Source organism: Pongo abelii, chromosome 9, assembly GCF_028885655.2.
Source record: "Pongo abelii isolate AG06213 chromosome 9, NHGRI_mPonAbe1-v2.0_pri, whole genome shotgun sequence".
In the NCBI taxonomy this organism is placed as follows: domain Eukaryota; kingdom Metazoa; phylum Chordata; class Mammalia; order Primates; family Hominidae; genus Pongo; species Pongo abelii.
The window spans coordinates 105,494,198-105,509,560 of NC_071994.2; the positions used below are offsets into that span (position 1 = coordinate 105,494,198).

Below are 15,363 nucleotides of genomic sequence, written 5' to 3' on the forward strand. Positions count from 1 at the left end.
TGTGAGTTCAGAGGTTTTGTAGGGAGCATGTAGGGAAGCCTCATGGGCCTTTCCAGTGTTAATTAAATCCCGTTATTTATCAGCTCCTACTTTGACTTTTTCTGTTTCTTCTCTTTTGTAGGAGGCTATAGGAACTCAGCCTATTTTATTTCTCTGTTTAAAGCCACTGCTCTCCGCCCTGATACTTTGGTGTTCTTATTTCTTCAAGTCTACATATGGAGTGAGTTGCAAGTCTCCAGGCCATTCCTCTTTGCTGCCTCTGAACATAACCACTTTCCATAGCAAAAGTTTCATTGCTAATCATGACAGAGAAATTGACAAAAGATAAAATTGCTGTTGTGGAGAAGGTTAAAAAAAGATGAAAGTTGTTAGTCTTAACCCCTGCTCAATATTTTCTGTTGCTCATCTAAAAAATTGGAGAAGTAGGGCTTACCAGTCCATTCATTCAACAAAAATTGAGCAGTTGAACACACAAATACACACACATATGCACACACAAGAAACAACTAGAAATAAGTGCTGAGAAAACACACCGATGTGATGAACAACTGGGTGGTGACTTCAAAATAAGCAGTCAGGGAAGTCCTCTGTAGTAGGTAACAGTTAAACTGAGTCCTTAGAAGGAGCCATGTGAAAACCAGGGGGAAGTACATTTCAACCAGCATAGTGTGTTGGGGGAATAAAAAGAAAGCCAGTGTGCCTGAAGCTCAGTGAATAAGAACAGAGAGGTACAAGGGGAGATCTGGGCCTTTTCAGATGAGGAATTTAGATTTTATTTTAAATATGATGTGTCGAAAGAACAAGAACAACAAAACAAAATGTGATGAGAAGCCATTTGAGAGTTGGCAAGTCATCTTATGCTTTATATATTTTTAAAAACATCACACCATCTTCTTTGGAGGAACAAGAGTAGAAACAGACCAGTTATGAGGCTATTGTTGGGGGCTTGAACTAGGGTAGAAGTGGTGACAATGGAAGAAGTGAATGGATTTAGGATGTGGATTGAGAGTAGAGTCAATTGGATATAATGGCTGAGGGAAAGAGAAATTAATCCTTTTAGGTTTGTGCCTTGAGCAACTGGGTGAGTGGTAGCTTCACATCTCATATCCTGGAATACTAACCCACACTTTTTGAATTCTGTCCTACTGTCCTTCTGTCATTTCTGAATCTCTTAATAGCAGCCTTCATCAGGAATGCATACAGAGTTAGCCAAACTGAATACAATATTTCAGTGATCATCTGTTGGTATCTACATGGGTCAAGAGGGAAGTAAGCACTATTGGATGCTCCCTAAGTTTGCTTTCACCCAGGAATACTGCATTTTGAGTATTACTTGTGTTAGCAGTGGTGAATCCGTATGGGTCTGCGGCAACCTCAACTCTTGCCTCCTCAGAAGAAAGAATTTGACCAAGGGGCCTAAGACAGAGTGAGAGAATGAGGCAAGTTTTGGAGCAGGAGTGAAAGTTTATTCAAAAGCTTTAGAGCAGGAATGAAAGAAAATAAAGTACACTTGGAAGAGGGCAAAACGGGCAACTTGAGAGATCAAGTGTACTGTTTGACCATTGATTTGGAGTTTTATATGTTTGGGGTCTGCATTACTTCTCCCTTTATTCTTCCCTTGTGGGGGTTGTCTGCCTGTGCGGTGGTGGCCTACTGGCGTTTGGGAGGGGCCGCATGTGCACTGTGTTTACTGGAGTTGTATGCACACTCACTTGTGGCATTTTTCCCTTACCAGTCTAGTGGTCATATACCAGGTATACTTTGCCTTTTGCCTTTTTTTTTTTTTTTTTTTTTTTTAAGGCGGAGTCTCGCTCTTTCACCCAGGCTGGAGTGCAGTGGCACAATCTTGGCTCACTGCAACCTCTGCCTCCCAGGTTCAAGCAATTCTCCTGCCTCAGCCTCCCGAGTAGCTGGGACTACAGGCCCGCCACTATGCCCAGCTAATTTTTGTATTTTTAGTAGAGACTGGGTTTCACCATGTTGACCAGGATGGTCTTGATCTCTTGACCTCATGATCCGCCCACCTCGGCCTCCCAAAGTGCTGGGATTACAGGCGTGAGCCACTGTGCCTGGCCTAAAACCTCTTATTTCTATGAGAGACAAAAGGATGTACTGTGTGATGTCTCATTACACCCATCATTGTACCGATGAGAGACCTCAGCAAAATCCCAGAGGTAAGTGTTGACAGTTTCAAAGGTCAGAAGGCCCATGACCTTGCATGTAAAACCAGAAGGTCAGAACTATTATGTTGTCAGGGTGACACCCTAAAGAGGGGAGGATGGGTAGGCAGTGTTCTCCCTCCTCAAAGAAAATTTTATCATTTTACCCTTATAATTGCCACATATTTTTTCCAGAGACCTTTCATGTAGCCCACCCCCAATAAGTAAATATATTAGAATTTCACTGTGTAATGAGAATAAAAGAAAGGACATTAAATGATAAGCATTTGTGATCTTCTCCTCTCTCCTCCCTTCTGCCCTGACTCCAGTGTCTCCAGATAAGAGGCTGAGCTTGTCAGCTCCACTTCTGACTGCTCATGCAGCAGAAGCAGTGACCGAGGAGAGAAGGGCCGGGTGAAGAAACAAGCGTGAGTGCCAAGATGATGCCAAGGGCTGTGATTTCCTGGTGGGAAGGAAGAAGGAATAGAAGCCAAAGGAAGGGGGGACGAAAAGCAAAACCAAGAATCACAAGGAATCAAGTTCAGAGAGAATTTTGGTAGAGATTTTGAGATGGGGGCTTTAAGTCAGCCGTGGACATACTGAAGCAAGAGCAATGAAGGGAAAAAAGGAAAGAGGGGAAAAAAAAGAAGAAGAATGGGGCCAAGGAGGATTTAAGACTACCATTATGGGTTACAAGTGGAATTCTTTTTAATATTCTTCAAGCAATGAAAGTAAAAATTCAAATAACTTTTAAATTACCTTAGATTTCTAAACCAAGTTTCTTGGAATGTGAAAGTCGTCAAGACTGGGCCCTGCGGGGCCTGGGTTGAGCTACTACTATCTATGGAGATTCTGAGGGTGTTAACCTTAATGATGGCATGAAATCAGTAAAAATCATCCGAAAGCTTTTTTCTGAGCATCTATTGTATGTGCAGCATTGTATAAGGCATGGAAGAAAAAGCAAAATAATATAATGTGTGGCCATGCCCCTGCAGGTGTTATATTTAAGTAAATGACACATTTCCACGTGGACAAGTAAGTAACAGCACTCCACCGATACTGTCACCAGACTGTGAGGGCTGTAAGTTGGTAGGAAGAAGTACTAACTAAATGTAGAACTTAATATCTATTTTTCCTTATTTGATTTTTAAACTTCACCCCAAAACGTAATAATTGCCTTAAGCTTTAAGATTTTATAGTTCCAATAATATATACCAAACAAAAATACCATTCCTAGAAAAAAAATAAGTCTGGAAAAAAGGTAAAGATTAATAGTCATATTTCTGGTTGACCATTCTCTGAGTGATCTTTTTTTTTTCCTTTCTACTTTTCTAAGTTTTTCAGCGTTTCTGAAATAAATATGTATTGCATTTCAAGGAATTTTTTTAAGCTGTTATTTTAGAATTATAGTTCTAATAATGATAAAAGACATTTTCTGACTATCCTACAATTAGGTACAAGGCTACAAACAAATATGATCTAATCTACTTTTAGAGCCTAGGCCTGAGGAAGAAAAGGATAAAAGAAAACCACATTCCATGATGGAGAAAAAACTCTAGAACTTACTCACATTCTCTCTTCTAAACATATCAAGTGATCTATTTGTAACGACCCAGTCTTTGCATAGACATTCCAGCCATTTGCCTGATCATCTGGTTTAAATTTTAATGGATTTAACCTTGGAAAGAGGGCTGTGTCTACACTGAGAGTCAAGATACCTGGTTTCTGATGTCAGCTGTGCATTGCAGCTGACTTCCTGTGTCTATGGTTGAGCTCTCTCACTGGTGTTGCCCGTGGGTTCTTCATCTTAAAAATGAGCATTTTACATACATTAATGATGGGAATGTAAAATGTACAGTCACTATGAAAACAGTTTGGTGGTTCCTCAAAAAGTTAAATATAGAATTACCCAGTATACATTACCCAGTAATACCCAGTATACCCAGTATACACTACCCAGTAATTCTACTCGTAGGTATAGAACCAAAGGCAGGGATTCAAACACATACTTGTAAACAAATGTTTTAAGCGTGACCCACAATCTCCAAAAGGTAAAAACAACTCAATTGTCCATCAGAAGATGAATGGATAAAGAAAATGTGGGCAGGGCACGGTGGCTCACGTCTGTAATCCCAGCACTTTGGGAGGCTGAGGTGGGTGGATCATGAGGTCAGGAGATGGAGACCACCCTGGCTAACAGAGTGAAATGCCGTCTCAACTAAAAATACAAAAAATTAGCTGGGCGTGGTGGTGGGCGCTTATAGTCCAAGCTACTTGGGAGGCTGAGGGAGGTGAATGGCGTGAACCCAGGAGGTGGAGCTTGCAGTGAGCCGAGATCGCGCCACTGCACTCCAGCCTGGGCAACAGAGCAAGACTCTGTCTCAAAAAAAAAAAAAAAAAAAGAAAATGTGGTATTCACATATAATGGAATATTAATGAGCCATGAAAAAATGATGTTCTGATACATGTTACAACATGGATGAATCTCAAAAACATTACGCTAAGTGAAATAAGCCAGACACAAAAGGAAATATATTGAATCATTCCGTTTATGTTAGGTGCCTAGAATAAGCAAAGTCATAGAAACAAAGTAGATTAGAAATTGTCTGGGACTGGGGGAGGCAATAATTAAAGTTATTGTTTAATGGGTACAGAGCTTCTGTTTGGGGTGATGAAAAATTTTTGGAAATAGCTAGTGGTGGTGGTTGCACAACATTGCATCTGTAATTAATGCCACTAAATTGTGTAATTAAAATGGTTAATATGGCAAATTTTATGTTATATATTTTACTGCAATAAAAAATGAGAGATTTAACAAGATATTTCTGAAATACCTGTGAACTCTAATATATATATATATTATTATTGGTAGACACTGGGTTTCGCCATGTTGCCCAGGCTGATCTTGAACTCCTGAGCTCAGGCAATCCACCTGCTTTTGAATTCTAATATTTTGTAATACCACAGGCAAAGGGCTAGTGTAAGAAGAGGGAATTGATCTGAGTCTTGAAGGATGTGTTAAAATAGGGGTCCGCAATCCCTGGGGCGCAGACCATTACCTGTTCATGGCCTGTCAGGAACTGGGCAGCACAGCAGGAGGTGGCAGTGGGCGAGCCATTACCACCTGAGCTCTGCCTCCTGTCAGATCAGCTGCAGCATTAGCTTCTCATATGAGCACAAACCCTATTGTGAACTGCACACATGAGCGATCTAGGTTGTGCACTCCTTATGAGCATCTAATGCCTGATTTGAGGTGGAACAGTTTCATCCTGAAACCATCTCCCACCTCTCTGTGGAAAAATTGTCTTCCACAAAACTGGTCCCTGGTGCCAAAAGGTTGGGGACTTTTGTGTTAGACTTTGTCCACTAGAATGCTTCAAAGATGGGAAAACCCAAAAATGGCAAACAGGAGGCTGCAGGCCACATCCAGCCAGGAGATAAGTTTTGTGTGGCTTTCACAGTGTTTATCAACACAGCATTTAGGATTTTAAAAATTGGTTGCTAAAATTTAAAACCCGAGAGTATCAATATAAAAATTCTGCTTCCTGGTTTCTCTGGAAACATTGAACGATCTGGTAATACCAGACCCATCCTCTCAACAGGAGTTAGGAAATGGCTGCTCCCTTTAAGCAGTATTTGAACTCTCCTTACTCTCCGTATTGTTTTATTCCCAGCTGGCTTCTTAATTTCTGATACTTGCATTTGAATTTCTGATCCCTAACATAAAACAATAATCAGGTAAATTGTTTCTGAGGGCCCTGTCCCTGGGTTGTCAATTTATATAAAGTATTAAATGTTTTGTTTTTTTTTTAGTTTCTTTCTTACTTCATCTACAATATGGAAACAACTCTTCTAGGCTACCACATAGGGCTTCAGATTTCTGTAACTGACACAAATATATGTAAATAATTTTGCAAGCATAGAGTTATAAAGAATACTTAGACTACTCATGCATGCAGTTCCTGAAGTCGGGCCACTGTTGTCTAGAATAGTTAAAACATTTTATAACTACTTTTATGACTACAAATTTTATTGGTTTTATTTTTCATTTCAAAGAAAGTCAAAAGTATTACTTTAGTGTTGAACAAAAAATGCACAGAAGTACCTAAAATAAAAAGAAAAAAATCCTTCCTGTTTTACTTCCCTAGGGGTAACCACAGTTAGCACTTGAGTGTTTTTCTTTCCAGACCTTTGTTTCCGTTTGTGTCTTTGTTTTAGTTTTAGGTTTTGCACCTACAATTACATAGATATTTGAATATGTATTTATATGAACATAGAAACAGAACATGTGGGTTTTTCCCGAAAATACATGCTTTGCAACTTGCTTTTAAAAAATTTGACAATATGTCATAATCATTTTTCCATGTGTATACATAGGTGTGTATGCTTCATTGTGATGGCTATGTAGTATTCAGACATGGATGTAATTTACTTTAGCACCTCACTTTTGACAGATATTTCAGTTATTTCTGATTTTTACTAATATAAATGTGATGACACTTTTTGGCAATGTGATGGGCAAATGACGGTGTCTCATTTTGTTTAATTTGAACTTCCCTTCTTAATCACTGAGATGGAACATCTTTGCCTATATTTATTAGCCATTTTTATTTCCTCTCCGGGAATTATCTGCTTATATCCTGAGTTGCTTACCAAGTTGTGGACATGAAAATAATGTAACTAGAAAATACACGTATGTAGTTATATACTAAGGGATGTTTCAAAACCTCACTCCTGTCTTGGAGTGTATGTTCTTGTTCCTTCCTAGCATGTCAGCTTCCTCTTATTATGGCTTGTAGATCACCAGATTAGCAACATTTGTTCTTTGTTCAGAACAACTAGCTAGGGGCAATGTGTAATTTACAAAGAAATGCAGAGGTTACAATCTAATGATGCAAAGAGAAGTAATAGATATAAAACATACATGGAGCAAATCTAACAAAAGATAATGAAAATTGCTTTCTTTTGAGCAGTGCTTCGCAGTGTTAAAGAAGATGTGTATATAAATAGCTAAAATATTAAGCAAAAAGTTAAGTGCTATAGCATTGTAATAGGGATTCCAGGGGAAACAGACGTAAGTTGAGAGTGTGGGGACTGGTATTGTGGAACCAGAAAGAACTCCAAGAAGAATGGTAGAGAGATAAAAGATGGGATGGAAAGCCTTCTTCGAAGTGGAAGATAAACAATGTGAAGAGAAAGGACAAAAGAAGGACCAGCTCCCGTTAGATTGAGCACAGCATTTAGAATGCCTGGGAAGTGACACAGGAGTGAAGACTCCCCTATTAACCTTCTTTCTTCTGAGCACCATATTCCTGTTAAGTCAATCGTAAGGCTGTGCCATTTTTATCAGCCATATCTCACTAGTGGTTTATCTGGGGTTTGAGATGAACTGAAATCTTCTAATGTTTCCACACAGACATTGTCTGTGACCACAGGAGGAATATGCTACATGTGAACCATTCTATCCATGATTTTTAGTCACCATGACATCCATTAACTCATTGAGTCCTTTATTATCTAATGTGACAGCATTCCAAAGATAGGTATTGTCCTCCTAGTATGCTTTAGGGCTGTGGTAGGTGGTAGCGAGACAAAGGTGAACATGGCAGGTTTCCTTCCTTATGTAACCTCAAGTTTATTGCAGGTGGGTTAAGTGGAGTACTTAGACACTTAGCTAGAATGTGTGAGTACCCCAGTCTCAGAGGTAGTGTGTCCAGATTTGAATCTGTTACAAGGCCTGATCTTCACTCTTGTTAATAAGGGTTAGCCTGCAAAGGTTCTCTACCACTTGTATGAGTCTGGTGGGACAGAACACTTGTACATACCAAGTTAGGCAAACAGATTTAATACTCACAGATAAGCAGCAAGGATAAACCAAAGCCTAGGATCCCTGACAAGCTGGTCCTCCAGAGCTCAGGAAAGCCATCCAGGGTAGGTGGAGTCTTATCTGCACAGACCCCATGTCACACTACAGCTAAGGACACTGAAAGCACACCACCCTGGGCGTTTATATCCTGGATGCCACGGGGCTTGCTGAGCTCAAATGTCGCAGAACATAGCCTGGTGGTTCTGGGCCTTTTTCCTTATCTCAGGATGTCATATTCTCAGTGCATTCTGTAAGAAACCTGGGTGGGTCAAGGTCATCCAGAGACCTGTCCTTCTGCATAGCCTTGTTGGGAAGGACCAACAAGGTGGCTTGCTGGTGCCCTGAGACACAAGAGACTGGTGAGATGAGCTGAGAATGGGAGGTGATAATTCCCATTCTCATTCAGGGAAGCCTTGGCTTTTGTTTATATTATATTTTATTGTACCTGTTTACAGAAGATCAGTATGCCTTAGCAGATGGAGGAAGTTTTACTTACACTTAAAACATTTTTTTTTTCTTGTTGAACCAGTTAGTTCACATGGCCCTCTGACATACTAGAAGGGTGGAGTGGTTCTAATAATGGTGGCATTATAATGGAATCTAACTGGACATCTTTCAGGGTTCATATTGTTCAGATTATTTTGTTTTGTATTATCTTGTTTTATTGCTTGCTGTAAATTGTAAATGTTACAATAACAAACTGACCCAGGGTGAGAACAATTTTCAACTTGCTGGATTTCTATATAAATAATACAATCTGTGTATCTCCCACATTGGTTTGCTCAGATAGTTTATAAAACACCAATAAAATGTCTGACTTCAGGATTAAGGAAGCTGTGTAGTACAGTGGATAGACACTTGATAAGTGTTGGAAGGTAAGGCTTCTGCTCTCATTTCTTCCACTTCTAATTGTGGAGCACAAACCACAAATTTATTTCCTCTTAGGTAAAATAGGGAGAGTTCAATTGACAAGGGTGTCCTTAGTGTCCTATCCAGCTGCCAAAAACAACAGCCACCCTGGAACGAAACCCATGACTTCAAGAGACACAAGTGTGTGCTGACCCCAGAGATGCATGGCTGCATATCTTCCTGGTTATACATTTGCTGTGCCACCTGACAGCATGCCCTTCAATCTGTCCTCTCCTCTGTCTACAGGCCTAAGTCCCTTAGCTTCTTGGAACTTCCATTTCTTCAACTGTAATATAAGGAAAATAATAGTACTGTTACCGGAATGGGGTCCTGATCAAGACTCCAGAGATGGTTCTTGGATCTCACACAAGAAAGAATTTGAGGCAAATTCATATGGCAAAGTGAAAGTAAGTTTATTAAAAAAGTAAAGGAATAGCAAGCAGGCTCTGTGGTGCAATGGGTAGCTCATTGGACTTCTAGCCTAAATCGAAAGAGATTCAAAGAAAGTAAAGGAATAGAGAATGGCTACTCCATAGACAGAGCAGCCCTGAGGGCCGCTGGTTGCCCATTTTTATGGTTATTTCTTGATTATATGTTAAACAAGGGGTGAATTATTCATGCCTCATGTTTTTAGACCATATAGGGTAACTTCCTGACATGCCCATGGCATTTGTAAAGTGTCATGGTGCTGGTGGGAGTGGAGCAGTGAGAACGACCAGAGGTCACTCTCATCACCATCTTGGTTTTGGTGGGATTTAGCAGGCTTCTTTACTGTATGCAACCTGTTTTATTAGCAAGGTCTTTATGACATGTATCTTGTGCTGACCTCGTGTATCATCCTGTGACTAAGAATGCCTTAACTTACTGGGAATGTAGGCTAGCAGGTCTTAGCGTTATCTTATCAAGCCCCTATTTAAGATAAAATTGCTCTGGTTCAAGCACCTCTGAAAGTACCTCTGTCATAGGGGTGCCTCGCGGTCAGAACAAATTTATAGACAAAAACGTAATGTGATGTACAGAAATTGGAAGTGAGGTACAGAAACAGCTGGATTGGTTACAGCTCAGCATTTGCCTTATTTGAACACAGTTTGAACACTCAGCAGTAAATGACTGGTTGAGCCATGGCTGCTGGGATTGGCCAAGACACAGCGATTGTTACAAGCACATACTCCTAAGTTAGGTTTTCAATCTTGCCTACCTATTAAGTTAGGTAGCAGTTCATCCACAAGGACTCAAATATAGAGGTATGGAGTCCTTCTCAGGCCATGTTTAGTTTGCTTTAACACACTAAATAAAGAAGACATTTTTGAAATGAAAACAGTGAAATTCCAGATGAACAGTAAATAGAACTACCAGTCAGTGAGTCATTTTTCTTGGCTGACCCACAGTGAAAACGCATAAAAACACTGGAGAAAGTATAATATAAAATGACGTTTAATGAAGAAGACTTCAGTAAATCGATGAGGAAGTTAGGATTTTTCAGAGGCTAAAAAGTAAGTGAAAGCAGAAACACAAAAAGGTCAAAGAGGCTGGCTTTTACCATGGAGACATTTACCAAAGCAAACTCTGGTTTTCTTCCTTGAGAAGCACAAATGACCTGGAGCCAAGGCTTGTTACAGTAGGTAGCCAGGCAGACATGAACAGGGCCGGAGAGGCCCCCCTTCATCAGGAATGTCTGACAACCATCAGGTGATGGTCAGGCGGTTGTTAAACTGCCTCTGCAAAATAACAATTTGTTGCAGCCAGTGCCAGGGAAAGGCAGTCTCCCAATAGATAGAAACACCTGAAACTGGTGATCAGCATCTTCCCGATGGAGTTGGGCGGGCGGGTTCACGCATGTTCACCAAGCAGCAAAATGGCAGAGTTTAACTGGTATAAGACCTTCTAGGAACACTCGACTGGTAAGGGAAGAATGCCTCAAGTGAGCATGCGTACAACTCCAGTAAACACAGTGCACAAGCGGCCCCTCTCAAGTGCTGGCAGGTCACTGCGCATGCGGAATGCCAATGTATAAGACCCCAAGTCGAAGGTCAAACCACGCACTTGATCTCCCAAGTCACCTGCTTGGCCTCTTCCAAGTATACTTTACTTCCTTTTGTTCCTGCTCTAAAACTTTTAAATACACTTTCACATCTGCTTTAAAACTTGCCTTGATCTGTCCTTATGCCTTATGCCCCTCAGTCAAATTCTTTGTTCTGGGGAGGCAAGAATTGGGGTTGCTGCAGACCCAAACGGATTCAGATTCACTGCTGCTAACAGACTCACCTGAATTGAGGGTAGAATAGCAGACCCCTGTCAAACCTAGAAGACATAAAAGGTGAAAGTGCTGATGTCGTCTTGGATTTCTTCTTCTCCCTTTTCTTTTGGAAGCAAATTGTTCAGTAAGTCCTCTTCATTCTGTAATCCAGTCATTGCTCCCAATCTTCAACCCTTCAGGCATTGACACCCTCCACCAGCGAAAATCTCACTTACATGTGGAATCTTAAAAAAAAAAAAAAAAGTCAAATATACAGAGAAAAAAAAACTGTGGTTGTGGTTACCAGGGGAAGGGCAGGGGTTGGGAGGAGGGAGGAAATGGAGACATGTAGGTTACAGTTTACAAAGTAGCAGATGTGTAGGATGAGCAAATCTAGATATCTAATGAACAATATGAAGTCTATAGTTAATAAAATTGTACTTTATTTGGGAATTCTGCTAAATGAGTAGATTTTAGCTCCTCGTGACACATACACACACAAATGGGTAACTGCATGAGATGATGGATATGTTAATTTGCCTCGCTATAGTAACCATATTACTATCTATATGTATCCCACAACATTATGTTGTATGCCTTAAATACACATACACAATAAAATTTAACACAATTAAAAAAAATAAAGTCATGGGTATTGGAGTATGTTTAGATTTGCACAATTTATAGCATGTGGTAGGTACTAAAAATATATTAGTTTTCTCTATCTTCAACTAGAAAACAGAGGAGATTGTAATGTTAAAGATGCTTGAGAAGAATGTTACACATTAAAAGCAGAATTTTAAGAATCTTAATGTAATAGCAGTGTTGGAAAGAAAAGCATTAGAGAATAGGATAGTGTTAGGACATGGTTTAGGACACTGCTTTTCAAACTATTTCTGATGAAGAGCCTTTCTTTCTCTTTCTCTCTCCTTCCTTCCTTCCTTCCTTCCTTCTTTCTTTTTTGCTTGCTTGCTTTCCTTCCCTCTCTCTCTCTCTTTCTCTCTCCTTCCATCCTTCCTTCCTTCCCTCCTTCTTTCTTTCTTTCTTTCTTGCTTGCTTGCTTTCCTTCCCTCTCTCTCTCTTTCTTTCTCTCTCTCTCTCTTTCTTTCTTGTTGCCCAGGCTGGAATGTAATGGCGCAATCTTGGCTCACCGCCACCTATGCCTCCCAGGTTCAAGTGATTCTCCTGCCTCAGCCTCCTGAGTAGCTGAGATTATAGGCATGTGCTACCACGCCTGGCTATTTTTGTATTTTTGGTAGAGACGAGGTTTCTGCGTTTTGGTCAGGCTGGTCTCAAACTCCCGACCTCAGGTGATCCATCTGCGTCAGCCTCCCAAACCCTCAGGTGTGAGCCACCAGCCCGGCCTCTTTCTTTCTTTTTTAATCTACTGCAGGTCACCTGTAAGATACAATTAAAACTTACTAGTAAAATGAAATTTAAACTGGCATAGGGAAACACAAGCCTAGTGTTCTGTTTTTGGATCCAACCAACAGACATAAAATTACTTTGTCAAATTGCTGTCAATTCTTCTGACAACTCCCAATTTCTGTACTTGCCTTGGACTGGGAACCAGCTGTTCATGGAAGGGCACTGCTCTACAGTAGCACTGGCCAGGAGCTGGTGCAATAATCCCTCTGTCAATGCCCTCCAGCCAAAGACCAACAGGAGCACACCTATTATTGATCAAGTTGGGTTTGTGAAATCACTTTGCAATAATTTTAAGTGAGAAAATTATGACAGTGAAAGAGATCTGATCTAACCAACCTTCATCTTGCCTTTAACCTTCAAACTGCCCTTAATCATTCCTGGGCTTAGGCCAAGATAACTTTGGGAGACATTTAGTTTACAGTTTAAATGATAATAGCCTTTGACCAAAACTAAACCACCTTGGTAAAGCTTATGAAAGGCCACCAGGTTAGGAGACTGTGAGGAGCCTGAATTCGGCTAAGGGATAGACGCAAATATTACCAGCCATTATTCCGGAGGTCACAGATTTGCAACTTTTCCAATTACTGCTGCAGATAACATCACCATTGTAGAATTTAAGATTGGTCTTTTGAGATGTCTTTTCAGGTTTTTGCATTTCTGATGACCAATGGGTCCACCTGGAGCCACCAACCCTCACCAACAGGGCCTGCCAAACTATACTTGAAAAGCCCTGGCCTTCAAATTTTCATGGCAATTGATGTGAGTAATAACTCTATCTCCCACGCGTGGTGGCCAGCATCATGTCAAACTCTTTCTTTATTGCAACATCATGGTCACGGCGAATTGGTTTTGTCTGTGCAGTGGGCGGGAAGAACCTGTTAGCAGCAGAATGTATCCTAGTGACGCGGCACCAAAGTATGTTAGCTGCGGCAAATCCATGTGGGTCTGCAGCGACCTCAATTCTTGCCTCCTCAGAAGAAAGAATTCCATGGAGGGGCATAAGGCAGAGTGAGAGACCAAGGAAAGTTTTAGAGCAGGAGTGAAAGTTTATTAAAAAGCTTAAGAGTAGGAAAGAAAGGAAATAAAGTACACTTGGAAGAGGGCCAAACAGGTGACTTGAGAGATTGTAACCGCCCAAGGGGTTCACCTTGCCTGCTGCCTAGACAGAGCTGATCCATCAAGACAGGGGAATTGCAATAGAGAAAGACTGATTCACACAGAGCTGCCTGTGCAGGAGACCAGAGTTTTGTTTTTGTTTTTGTTTTTTCTTGAGACAGAGTTTCACTCTTGTTGCCCAGGCTGGAGTGCACTAGCGTGATCTCGGCTCACCACAACGTCCGCCTCCCGGGTTCAAGCGATTCTCCTGCCTCAGCCTCCCGAGTAGCTGGGATTACAGGCACGCGCCACTACGCCCATCTAATTTTGTATTTTTAGTAGAGATAGAGTTTCTCCATGTTAGTCAGGCTGGTCTCGAAATCCTGACCTCAGGTGATCTTCTTGCCTCGACCTCTCGAAGTGCTGGGATTACAGGCATGAGCCACCGCACCCGGCCAAGACCAGAGTTTTATTATTACTCAAATAAGTCTCTCGGAGCATTGGGGGAGCAGAGTTTTTAAGGATAACTTGGTGGGTAGGGAGAAGCAAGTCAGCCAGGAGTGCTGATTGGTCAGAGATGAAAAATAATAGGGAGTCGAAGCCATGTTCTTGTACTGAGTCCATTCCTGGGTGGGGCCACAAGATCAGATGAGCCAGTTTATTGATCTGGGTGGTGCCAGCTGATCCATCAAGTGTAAGGTCTGCAAAACATCTCAAGCACCGATCTTAGGAGCAGTTTAGGGAGGGTCAGAATGTTGTAGCCTCCAGCTGCGTGACCCCTAAACCATAATTTATACTCTTGTGGCTAATGTTAGTCCTACAAAGGCAGTCTAGTCCCCAGGCAAGAAGGAGGTCTGCTTTAGGAAAGGGCTGTTACTGTCTTTGTTTAAACTATAAACTATAAACTAAATTTCTCTCAAAGTTAGTTCAGTCCATGCCCAGGAATGAACAAGGACAGTTTGGAGGTTAGAAGCAAGATGGAGTCTGTTAAGTTAGATCTCTTTCACTGGCTCAGTCATAATTTTGCAAAGGCGGTTTCAAGATCAAGTGCAGGGTTTGACCTTTTGACTTGGTTTTATATGTTGGCATACTTCCAGGGCCTTGCATTACTTCTGCCCTGATTCTTACCTTGGGGCGTGCTGTCCACATGCGCAGTGCCCTGCCAATGCTTGGGAGAGACTGCACACACAGTGTGTTTACTGGAGTTGTACGCATGCTCACTTAAGTTGTTCTTCCCTTACCAGTAGAGTGTTCCTAGAGGAAGGTCCTACAGCAGTTAAGCTCCACCGTTTTGCCTCTTAGTGCACATGCTTGGACCCATTTGCTCAGTTCCTAAGATCTTATTGGAAAGTTGCTGATCACTAGTTTCAGATTTTTTTCTACCTATTGGGGAACTGCCTTTCCCCTGGCACTGGCTGTGACCAATTATCATTTTAGAGAGACAGTTAACAACCACCTGACCATCACCTGATAGTTGCCTGATATTCCCGGTGGTGTTGGGGGTGGGGGTCCTCTGCTGCCCTGCTCATGTCTGACTAGTTACCGACTATAACAAGCCCATTAGGTGGTTACGTTTATAGCAAGGCAGATTGCACATCCTGGGACATCTTAGTAGAAGCGAGTGAGAAAGGCTTATTTTAGGATTTGGGCTTGTATTAGGTGATACTGAG

General features: G+C 41.3%; 1 long non-coding RNA gene across 1 annotated transcript in view; it reads left to right on the forward strand.

Moving 5' to 3' along the window:
• Positions 1-8,291: 8,291 nt before the first annotated feature.
• Positions 8,292-15,363, forward strand: part of LOC103891894 (uncharacterized) — a 31,473-nt gene continuing 24,401 nt past the window's right edge. Inside the window, exon 1 of the long non-coding RNA XR_002916710.2 lies at positions 8,292-8,407. This is a non-coding gene — a long non-coding RNA (uncharacterized LOC103891894). The remainder of the gene's footprint in view (positions 8,408-15,363) is intronic.